Raw genomic sequence first — 12,513 nt, forward strand, 5'->3', positions numbered from 1 at the left:
ATTAAATAAAAAGAAAAAATATTAAAAGCAGCAAGGGAAAAGCAACAAATAACATATAAGGGAATCCCCATAAGGTTAACAGCTGATCTTTCAGCAGAAACTCTGCAAGCCAGAAGGGAGTGGCAGGACACATTTAAAGTGATGAAAGAGAAAAACCTACAACCAAGATTACTCTACCCAGCAAGGATCTCATTCAGATTTGATGGAGGAACTAAAACCTTTACAGACAAGAAAAAGCTAAGAGAATTCAGCGCCACCAAACCAGCTTTACAACAAATGCTAAAGGAACTTCTCTAGGCAGGAAACACAAGAGAAGGAAAAGACCTACAATAACAAACCAAAAATTAAGAAAATGGTAATAGGAACATACATACAGATAATTACCTTAAATGTAAATGGATTAAATGCTCCAACCAAAAGATATAGACAGGCTGAATGGATACAAAAACAAACCCCAGGGCTTCCCTGGTGGCGCAGTGGTTGAGAATCTGCCTGCCAATGCAGGGGACACGGGTTTGAGCCCTGGTCTGGGAAGATCCCACATGCCGCGGAGCAACGGGGCCCGTGAGCCTCAACTACTGAGCCTGAGCGTCTGGAGCCTGTGCTCTGCAACAAGAGAGGCCGCGATAGTGAGAGGCCCGTGCACCGCGATGAAGAGTGGCCCCCACTCGCCGCAACTGGAGAAAGCCCTCACACAGAAACAAAGACCCAATACAGCCAAAAATAAAAATAATAAATAAATAATAAATTTAAAAATTAAAAAAAAAAACCCCATATATATGCTGTCTACAAGAGACCCACTTTAGACCTAAGGACACATACAAACTGAAAGTGAGGGGATGGACAAAGATATTCCATGCAAATGGAAATGAAAAGAAAGCTGGAGTAGCAATTCTCATATCAGACAAAATAGACTTTAAAATAAAGACTATTACAAGAGACAAAGAAGGACACTACATAATGATCAAGGGATCAATCCAAGAAGAAGATATAACAATTGTAAATATTTATGCACCCAACATAGGAGCACCGCAATACACATGGCAAATACTAACAGCCATAAAAGGGGAAATCGACAGTAACACAATCATAGTAGGGGACTTTAACACCCCACTTTCACCAATGGACAGATTATCCAAAATGAAAATAAATAAGAAAACACAAGCTTTAAATGATACATTAAACAAGATGGACTTAATTGATATTTATAGGACATTCCATCCAAAAACAACAGAATACACTTTCTTCTCAAGTGCTCATGGAACATTCTCCAGGATAGATCATATCTTGGGTCACAAATCAAGCCTTGATAAATTTAAGAAAACTGAAATCATATCAAGTATCTTTTCCGACCACATCGCTATGAGACTAGATATCAATCACAGGAAAAAAATCTGTAAAAAATACAAACACATGGAGGCTAAACAATACACTACTAAATAACCAAGAGATCACTGTAGAAATCAAAGAGGAAATCAAAAACTACCTAGAAACAAATGACAATGAAGACACGATGACCCAAAACCTAGGGGATGCAGCAAAAGCAGTTCTAAGAAGGAAGTTTATAGCAATACAATCCTACCTCAAGAAACAAGAAACATCTCAAATAAACAACCTAAGCTTACACCTAAAGCAATTAGAGAAAGAAGAACAAAAAAACCCCCAATGTCAGCAGAAGGAAAGAAATCATAAAGGTCAGATCAGAAATAAATGAAAAAGAAATGAAGGAAACAATACCAAAGATCAATAAACTAAAAGCTGGTTCTTTGAGAAGATAAACAAAATTGATAAACCATTATCCAGACTAATCAAGAAAAAAACGGGAGAAGACTCAAATCTATAGAATTAGAAATGAAAAAGGAGAAGTAACAACTGTCACTGCAGAAATACACAGGATCATGAGAGATTACTACAAGCAACTCTATGTCAATAAAATGGACAACCTGGAAGAAATGGACAAACTCTTAGAAAAGCACAACCTTCCGAGACTGAACCAGGAAGAAATACAAAATATAAACAGACCAATCACGAGCACTGAAATTGAGACTGTGATTAAAAATCTTCCAACAAACAAAAGCCCAGGACCAGATGGCTTTACAGGCAAATTCTGTCAAACATTTAGAGAATAGCTAACACCTCTCCTTCTCAAACTCTTCCAGAATATAGCAGAGGGAGGAACACTCCCAATCTCATTCTAGGAGGCCACCATCACCCTGATACCAAAACCAGACAAAGATGTCACAAAGAAAGAAAACTACAGGCCAATATCACTGATGAACATAGATGCAAAAATCCTCAACAAAATACTAGCAAACAGAATCCAACAGCACATTAAAAGGATCATACACCATGATCAAGTGGGGTTTATCCCAGGAATGCAAGGATTCTTCAATATATGCAAATCAATCAATGTGATACACCATTATTAACAAATTGAAGAATAAAAACCATATGATAATCTCAACAGATGCAGAAAAAGCTTTCAACAACATCAACACCCATTTGTGATAAAAACTCTCCAGAAAGTAGGCATAGAGGGAACTTATCTCAACATAATAAAGGCCATATATGACAAACCCACAGCCAACATCGTTCTCAAGGGTGAAAAACTGAAACCATTTCCACTAAGATCAGGAACAAGACAAGGTTGCCCACTCTCACCACTATTATTCAACATAGTTTTGGAAGTTTTAGCCACAGCAATCAGAGAAGAAAAAGAAATAAAAGGAATCTAAATCAGAAAAGAAGAAGTAAAACTGTCACTGTTTGCAGATGACATGATACTATACATAGAGAATCCTAAAGATGCTACCAGAAATCTACTAGAGCTAATCAATAAATTTGGTAAAGTAGCAGGATACAAAATTAATGCACAGAAATCTCTTGCATTCCTATACACTAATGATGAAAAATCTGAAAGAGAAATTAAGGACATACTCCCATTTACCACTGCAACAAAAAGAATAAAATACCTAGGAATAAATCTACCTAGGGAAACAAAAGACCTGTATGCAGAAAACTATAAGACACTGATGAAAGAAATTAAAGATGATACCAACAGATGGAGAGATATACCATGTTCTTGGATTGGAAGAATCAATATTGTGAAAATGTCTATACTACCCAAAGCAATCTACAGATTCATTGCAATCCCTATCAATCTACCAATGGCATTTTTCATAGAACAAGAACAAAAAATTTCACAATTTGTATGGAAACACAAAAGACCCCCAGATAGCCAAAGCAATCTTGAGAAAGAAAAACAGAGCTGGAGGAATCAGGCTCCCTGACTTCAGACTATACTACAAAGCTACAGTAATCAAGACAGTATGGTACTGGCACAAAAACAGAAATATAGATCAATGGAACAGGATAGAAAGCCCAGAGATAAACCCACGCACCTATGGCCACCTTATTTTTGATAAAGGAAGCAAGAATATACAGTGGAGAAAAGACAGCCTCTTCAATAAGTGGTGCTGGGAAAACTGGACAGCTACATGTAAAAGAATGAACTAGAACACTCCCTAACACCATACACAAAAATAAACTCAAAATGGATTACAGATCTAAATGTAAGGCTAGACACTATAAAACTCTTAGAGGAAAACATAAGCAGAACACTCTAAGACATAAATCACAGCAAGATCCTTTTTGACCCACCTCCTAGAGAAATGGAAAGAAAAACAAAAATAAACAAATGGACCTAATGAAACTTAAAAGCTTTTGCACAGCAAAGGAAACCATAAACACGATGAAAAGACAACCCTCAGAATGGGATAAAATATTTGAAAATGAAGCAACGGACAAAGGATTAATCTCCAAAATTTACAAGCAGCTCATGCAGCTCAATATCAAAAAAACACACAACCCAAACCATAAATGGGCAGAAGACCTAAATAGATATTTCTCCAGAGAAGACATATCGATGGCCAATAGGCACATGAAAAGATGCTCAACATCTCTAATTGTTAGAGAAATGCAAATCAAAACTACAATGAGGGGCTTCCCCGGTGGCGCAGTGGTTAAGAATCCACCTGCCAATGCAGGGGACACGGGTTTGAGCCCTGGTCCCGGAAGATCCCACATGCCGCGGAGCAGCTGGACCCGTGAGCCACAAGTACTGAGCCTGTGCGTTTGGAGCCTGTGCTCCGCAACAAGAGAGGCCGTGATAGTGAGAGGCCCACGCACTGCGATGAAGAGTGGCCCCCACCTGCCACAACTAGAGAAAGCCCTCGCACAGAAACGAAGACCCAACACAGCCATAAATAAATAAATAAATAAAATTTAAAAGAGATAAGCAAAAACATTCTCTCTATAAATTAAAAAAAAAAAAAAAACTACAATGAGGTATCACCTCACACCAGTCAGAATGGCCATCATCAAAAAGTCTACAAACAATAAATGCTGGAGAGGGTGTGGAGAAAAGGGAACCCTCTTGCACTGTTGGTGGGAATGTAAATTGATTCAGCCACTGTGGAGAACAGTATGCAGGTTCCTTAAAAAACTAAAAAGTAGCACTACCATACGACCCAGCAATCCCGCTACTGGGCATATACCCTGAGAAAACCATAATTCAAAAAGAGTCATGTACCACAATGTTCATTGAAGCTCTATTTACAATAGCCAGGACATGGAAGCAACCTAAGTGTCCATCAACAGATGAATGGATAAAGAAGATGTGGCACATATATACAATGGAATATTACTCAGCCATATAAAGAAACGAAATTGAGTTATTTGTAGTGCGGTGGATGGACCTAGAGTCTGTCATACAGAGTGAAGTAAGTCAGAAAGATAAAAACAAATACCGTATGCTAACACATATATATGGAATCTAAAAAAAAAAAAAAAAGGTTCTGAAAAACCTAGAGGAAGGACAGGAATAAAGACGCAGACGTAGAGAATGGACTTGAGAACACAGGGAGGGGGAAGGGTAAGCTGGGACAAAGTGAGAGAGTGGCATGGACTTATATATACTACCAAATGTAAAATAGATAGCTAGTGGGAAGCAACTGTATAGCACAGGGAAATCAGCTCGGTGCTTTGTGACCACCTAGGGGGTGGGATAGGGAGGGTGGGAGGGAGATGCAAGAGGGAAGAGATATGGGGATATATGTATATGTATAGCTGATTCACTTTGTTATAAAGCAGAAACTAACACACCATTGTAGAGCAATTATACTCCAATAAAGATGTTTAAAAAAAACCCAAAAAACAGAAGCAGACTCACAGACAGAATTCAAACTTATGGTTACCAAAGGGGAAAGGGTGGGGAGGGATAAATTAAGAGTTTGGGATTAACAGATATACACTACTATGTATAAAATAGATAAACAACAAGGACACAGAGAACTATACTCAATATCTTGTAATAAACTATAATGGGAAAGAATCTAAAAATATATATATATATTTATATATGTAGAGCTGAATCACTTTTCTGTACACCAGAAAGTAACACAACATTGTACATCAACTATACTTCAATTAGAAAACAACAACAAAAATCCCCACATCTTTTCCTATGTCTGTGGGCCATTTAAGTTTCCTCTCCTGTGAATTATGTGTTTGTGACATTTGCCTATTTTTCTCTTTGGTTGGTTAACTTTTAAAAATATTAATGTTTATAGGAATTCCTTAAATATTCTGGAATGTATCCTTTGTTGATTATATGAATTGCAAGGATCTTCTCTCACTCTGCGGTTTCTCTTGAAACCTAATTTGAGGTATGTTTGGTTGGAGAGAAGTTCAAATAGTTTAGTCAAGTCAGACCTAACAACATTTTTCTTTGGGAATTATGTTTTTAATATTTTGTTTAAGAAGTTACTTTTTATGGGTTATGCACTGAATGTTTGTGCCAACCCCCAAATTCTTGTGTTGAGATCCTAACCCCTAATGTGATGGTTAGGAGGTGGGGCCTTTGGGAGGTGATTAGGTCATGAGGGTTGAGCCCTCATGAATGGGATTAGTGTCTTTATAAGAAGATACATGAGAGAGCTTGCTTCCTCTCTTTTTCTGCTCCCTGCCATGTGAGGATACAAGGAGAAGGTGGCTGCCTGTGAACCAGGAAAAGGACCCTCACCAAGAACTCAACCATGTGGCAGATCTGATCTCAGATTTCCAGCCTACAGAGCTGTGAGAAATAAATGTTTATTATTTAAGCCACCCAGTCTATAGTTTTCTGTTATAGCAGTCCAAACTGACTAAGACATTTACCCTAGTCATCATGATATCTTCCTATATTTCCTTCTGAAAGTTTTTAATTTCACAACTAGATCGTTAATCAACCTGGTATTTATTTTTCGTATGATGGGACCTAGGGATCTAACTGTATTTACTTTCCATGTGGATAATCCATTGTCCCAACACCATTTATAGAACATTCCATCCTTTTCCTCATTGATCTACACGGCAACATCTGTCTCATTTCGCATTTCCATGTGCCACGAGTCTCTTGATGGGTTCTTGTTCTCTTCCAGTGGTCTATTTGTTCACCCACTTGACAACACTTCACTGTCTTAATTTCTGTGGCACTATCATATGTCTAAATATCTTAATAAGTTCCATTACCACCACACCATATACCATTCTTATTCTTTAAAAATGTATTCATTTGGGTTGCCCTAGAAGCAGAGCCTGAGACAAGGATTTGGGTGTAAGAATTTTCTTTAGAAAGCAGTCCCAGGAAGAACCGGTAAGACAGTGGGGAAGTGAGATAGGGAAAGGAAGAAAGTCAATGGAGGTGCATTAATGAGCAAGATGGAAGGTCCCCTGAGTGCAGTCTCACTGGGCACTTCAGAGTTACTCCAACTGAGGGGCAAAGAAACTAGAGTATTTATCTACTCACTCTCATTCCTCATTGGCTATTTTTAAAATGTACCCAGGCTTTGTTTTAATCTGGTAAGGTAAGACATACAGACATAGAAATGACTGTCATAAAGGAAGAAGTTTTCCATACCCACAGATCTTTAGAAACAGGAGGCATGGCATGTCATGTAGGGCCACAGGGGGAAGCACCAAGTTCAGTCAGGAGGCAGAGGGAGTGAGAGGAAACGCACCATGAGTCTTTATTGTGATTTCTGCTGGAGAGGCAAGGCAAGGTAAGCAGGTTTAGTATTGATTAGTTTGAATAATTTCAGTGGCCTCTGGGGCATATCAGCTATCTGTAGTTGTCTAGTACTTGGCCCTAGGATGATTAGGGCAGATGGATAGTGGCCTGGAGTATAACAGCCTGATAAGTAGGTGGTTGAGGGCTATGGGCTTTGGACAGTTGGTTTGCATATGAAAGTTGCACTTCCAGGTGAGTCCTTTATTATCTCTAGAAATTGGCTAACCCCTGGGAGGGGGAGTCTCTCCAGGATCAGCAAAGCCTCTGATGTCAAAACATCAGAAAATAAAAAGGCGTGATTGGGGCTTCCCTGGTGGTGCAGTGATTGAGAGTCTGCCTGCTAATGCAGGGGATGTGGGTTCGAGTCCTGGTCTAGGAAGATCCCACATGCCACGGAGCAACTGGGCCCGTGAGCCACAACTACTGAGCCTGCGCGTCTGGAGCCTGTGCTCCGCAACAAGAGAGGCCACGATAGTGAGAGGCCCGCGCACCGCGATGAAGAGTGGCCCCCGCTTGCTGCAACTAGAGAAAGCCCTAGCACAGGAACAAAGACGCAACATAGCAATCAATCAATCAATCAATAAATCTTTGAAAAAAAAAAAAGGCATGATTAATACACTAAGGCTGCTCTTGGAGGCATCAACTCCCTGGCATGTATGGGGTTGGTGATGCTGAGGGATAGGGGCAGGGCACCATTGGTTTCTGCTACACTATTCTTGGCCACTTGATTTCTACATGGACTTTGCAATCCATGCATTAAGTTCCATGAAAAATTCTATTGGGATTTGTGTGGGAATCACATCAAATTTATAGATTAATTTGGTAATAAGTGATATAATTGCAATATAGGTCCTCCTGTTCATAAATATAAGTATTTCCATTTTATAATTTGAGTCCTTACATTCATAAATTTGTTATATAGTTCCATTTAGTCAGTTCTTCCTTTAAGTCCTGGAGTAATTTTTATAATCTCTACATGAAAGGTCTTGTGTATCTTTTGCTTGATGCATTCTCAGATTTTTGTTGCTGTTGTAAATAGAATCTCTTTTTCTATTACATGTTATAATTTGGTATTACTCATGTATAAAATGCTAATAATTTTTTAAAAGTTGATCTTGAATTCAGCAACCTACTCTCTTACTAGTCTTAATTATTTATCTGTATATTCTCTTGGATTTTCTACATAGACAATCATATTGTCTTCACATACAGGTAGTCTTCCTTTCCAATTCTTAAATTTCTTTCTTTCTTTTATAGGTTGAATCATATAAATTGCTGCTGTTGGGCAACCTGTGACCTAAAATAATGGCAATTTCATATAACTTAAGCTAGCATATGAAGGCCCAGGACCTCCAGTGTAGTGCTGAATAGAAACCATGATAGAAGGCATCCTTATCTAATTCCTGACTTTGATGGAAATTGCTTTTAAAATTTTACCATTAAGTCTGATCATTGCTACATGTTTATTAGGTTAAGGAAGCTAGTTTGCTAACAGTTTGCATTGCATGAGTAATCTGTTAAGGTACATTAGTGATTTATCTAATGTTGACTCACTCTTGTATTCTTGGAATAAACCCTACTTTACCATGATGCATTACTTTTGTGTGTACACTGCTGTTTTCAACTTTGGTATTATTTTACTTAGAATTTTTGAATCTACATTCATGAAAACTAATAATAGCTAACATTTATTAGGTGCTATGTTTCAGGCACCATTAAGGCATTTTCCATGAATTATTTCATTTCATCCTAGAAGGCCTATTGTTTTGAAGGTTATTTCCTCCTCTGAAATATGAGAGAACTGAGGCACAGAGAAGTCAAGTCACCTCCCCAAGGTCACAGAGAATATTAGCAGTGACACCAGAATACAAATCCAGACTGCCTTGCTCCAGGGGCCACGTACTAACCGCTAATCCATGCCATCTCCCTGTGACGAATACCCATAAATCATATTGGTCTATAATTCTCTTGTATGTCCTTGTCTGGTTTAGTACCACGATTATACTATCCTCAACAAATAAGTTTGGGTAGCTTTTCCTCTTTTTCTTTTCTTTCTAAAAATTATTTGTCATACTTCTATAAAAATGTATTTCATCTGGAGTGAATTCGCCGATTTCTTTATTTCGTTTGCTACCTTTCTTCGCCTTTGATTGTTTACGTTTTCAAATCTTGGTTTGTAGGCTCACTTTGCTTTTTTTAAAAAAATTCTCAAATTTACAGAAAAGTTGCAAGTACCATACACAGAACTTTTCCCCCTTGCATCATTTTGAATACATTTACCACACAAGCTTTTGAACACTTTCACGTGCATTATCTACAAAGATATCTCTTATATAGCCAAAATATAGCCATCAATATCAAGAAGTTAACATTGACATAGTACTACCATCTGATCCCCAGACCCCATTCAAATTTTGCCAGTTGTCCCCTTAAAGTCCTATATAGCAAAAGGATCTGTTTCAGAATCAAGCGTATTTAGTTGTGGTGTCACTTGAGTCTCCTTCTATCTGAAACAGTTCTTCAGTCTCTCCTTGACTTTCACAGCCTTGACACTTTTGATGATAACAGATCAGTTATTTTATAGAATGTCCCATAATCTGGGTTTGTCTGATGTATCCTCATGATTAGATTCAAGTCATACATCTTTGGCAGAAATATCACAGAAGGAATTCTGTGTACTGCATCCTATCAGGTAATGTACAATTTTGATTTGCCCCATTATTCATGATACTAATTTTGATCACTTGGTTAAGGTAGTATATTGGTTTCCTAATGATGCTGTAAGAAATTACCACAAATGTAGTGGCTTGAAACAACATACATTTTTTTCTCTTACAGGTCTGAAGGTGAGAAGTCCAAAATCAGTCTTACGGGGCTAAAATCAATGTACTGGCATGACTGGTTCTTTCTGAAGGTTCCAAAGGTGAATCTCTTCCTTGCCTCTTCCAGTTCTGGAGGCTGCCTTGGCATTCCTTAGCTCATATATAGATCACTTCAATCTCTGCTTCCATCTTCACATACATTCTCTCACTCTGATCCCCTGTCTCCCTTTAGAAGGACCTCTGTGACTACATCGGTCCCACCAGGAAAATCTCCCCATCCCAAGACCTTTAATTTAATCTCATCTGCAAAGTTCCTTTCACCATATAAAGTGACACCACAGGTTCCAAGATTAGGATGTGGACATCTTTGGGGATCATTATTCAGCCTACCACAGGTGGTATCTGCAAAGCTTCTCCTCTGTCAACTCTTTTCCCCCTTATAATTAATAAGTATTTTGTGGAGAGGTACTTTGAAACTATGTAAGTTCCTCATTTCTCATCAAACTTTCATCATTTATTTACTTCAATATAGTCTTAAAATTTCTAATTTTATTCAATGAGTATTCATCATCACCATTATTTATTTTAATGCTAAAATTGTCCCAGATCTGGTCAGTGGAATCCTTTCCCCATCATTCTCTGAGCACTTCACTTATGTTCCAGCACAAGTTAGGCTGTTTTGAATGGACATCATACTCTCTCCCTCTCTCTCTTCCTTCCTACCCTCCCACCTCTGCTTACCTAACTTAAGGTTTTGCAGATGCCTCCAAGTTTTATGGCATTTTCAAGCTCCCATACTGTGGTATATGAGGGATAATACACATCCTATGACGTTAGAGCCTCAGACAACAGATCATCAGCAGCATCCCTACCCTAGCATCCTTTCAGGGACTGGTGTACATCCAAGCCCCCAGCTTCTAGCCAGGAGTCTTTTAGTCCCTTTTTATCCCTAAGGACCTGCCACTGCCTTTGGCTTCCAGAGCCCAGCAGGCTCCAGGCTTCAGCCTCCCATCACTTTGCATTTCTTTTTTGATTTTAGTTCATGGAGATCTTATTTTTTCAGCCTGGCTATGCCTTTTTTGGTTTGCTTTATATATTTCACCTATTTATTGCTGCAGTTTGGAGAAGAGAGGATGCACTCAAACCTTAATTCTCCAAGCCATCTTAAAGGGAAAGTCAGCTCCATTTCAACAGTGTTCTTTTTAAAAGAATATGTCAACATGTCAGATTATAGCAAAAAAGACATTGGGGGAAGCAATATGATAGCAAGACTGAGAGTCCTGGAGAGAAGGTGGCAAAGCGCCGTTTGTAGGCGATCACTCTCCCAGACCCTGCCCTTCCCACCCTCCCTCCAGTTGTTAGTTTTTTTTTTTTTTTTTTTTTTTTGGTTGTGTTGGGTCTTCACTGCTGTGCCTGGCTTTTCTCTAGTTGCCGCAAGTAGGAGCTACTCTTCGTTGCGGTGCGCGGGCTTCTTATTGTGGTGGCTTCTCTTGTTGCGGAGCACGGGCTCTAGGCCCGCGGGCATCAGTAGTTGCAGCACACGGGCTCAGTAGTTGCAGCGTGTGGACTCTAGGGTACGCAGGCTTCAGTAGTTGTGGCTCATGGGCTCTAAAGCGCAGGCTCAGCAGTTGTGGCGCACGGGTCTGTTACTCCGCAGCATGTGGGATCGTCCCAGACCAGGGCTCGAACCCATGTCCCCTGCATTGGCAGGCGGATTCTTAACCACTGCGCCACCAGGGAAGTCCCAGTTGTTAGGTTTGCCTGTTGGGACCCAGACAGGGGAGGGGGTGGGTGGGGAGCTGGAGTGAGAGGGAGAAGTGTCATGGGCTAGAGGAATATGCCAAAGGCTCTTTTGGATCCTGGATTGAGGCACCACTACTGGCCAGGTCCAAAAGTAGGGCTGCCCTGGAGCTGATGCCTATCCTGTGAGGTCCCCCAGCTCCCAAGGGAATGATACTGATTCCAACACTTACCCAGGACCACCTGGCTGGAGGAGCGGGTGCTTGCTCCCTTGAGTCACCAGAGCTGCCTGTGGTCAGCACAGGGTGTAAGGCTCAAGGGCGAGGACACAGCCAGCCCACTCCGGCTCCATCCTGTCCCTTCCCAAGTCACCCAATCTAGGTAAGGGGACCCTGAGCTATTTCACCCTCCCAAATTCCACACGCTTTTCCTAAGCGCCCTTTCCCCAATGTCTGCAGATAGCTGCGCCCCACTCCAGCTGGCTTACTCCCCACTCCCTGCAGTGCTCATTTTTTTCAGCAAAGCCCATGAGCATAGACTTGAGATCTTTTTCTGAAAGACCTCCTGAGTCCTGACGGCAGGCAAAGCCCAGGGACCTCCCAGCTGGAGTACAACCACTTTCCCCAACAGTAGAGGGATCCAGAGCCAGCGTCTGCCTCAGTCTCCCTAACTGTACAAAGGGTGCATGCACTGTCCTGCCGGACTCCCTTCAAGGAAAGTTGGAGGCCGGACGAGGTCGGGAAGCGCAGAGGACAGCCCCTGGGAGACGACCCTAGGCGGTTGGCCGAAAAGAGCCGGTCCAGCCCGGATGGTGCCGGCCCCGCCCCATCCCCTTGTGGGCGT

General features: G+C 40.5%; 1 long non-coding RNA gene across 1 annotated transcript in view; it reads left to right on the forward strand.

The window, feature by feature from the left end:
* The first annotated feature begins 766 nt into the window (after positions 1-766).
* LOC309656371 overlaps positions 767-12,513 on the forward strand; it is a 214,753-nt gene continuing 203,006 nt past the window's right edge. Inside the window, exon 1 of the long non-coding RNA XR_014261306.1 lies at positions 767-4,853. This is a non-coding gene — a long non-coding RNA (uncharacterized lncRNA). The remainder of the gene's footprint in view (positions 4,854-12,513) is intronic.

This window comes from Balaenoptera physalus, assembly GCF_965194825.1.
Source record: "Balaenoptera physalus genome assembly, chromosome: 2".
Taxonomy (NCBI): Eukaryota; Metazoa; Chordata; class Mammalia; order Artiodactyla; family Balaenopteridae; genus Balaenoptera; species Balaenoptera physalus.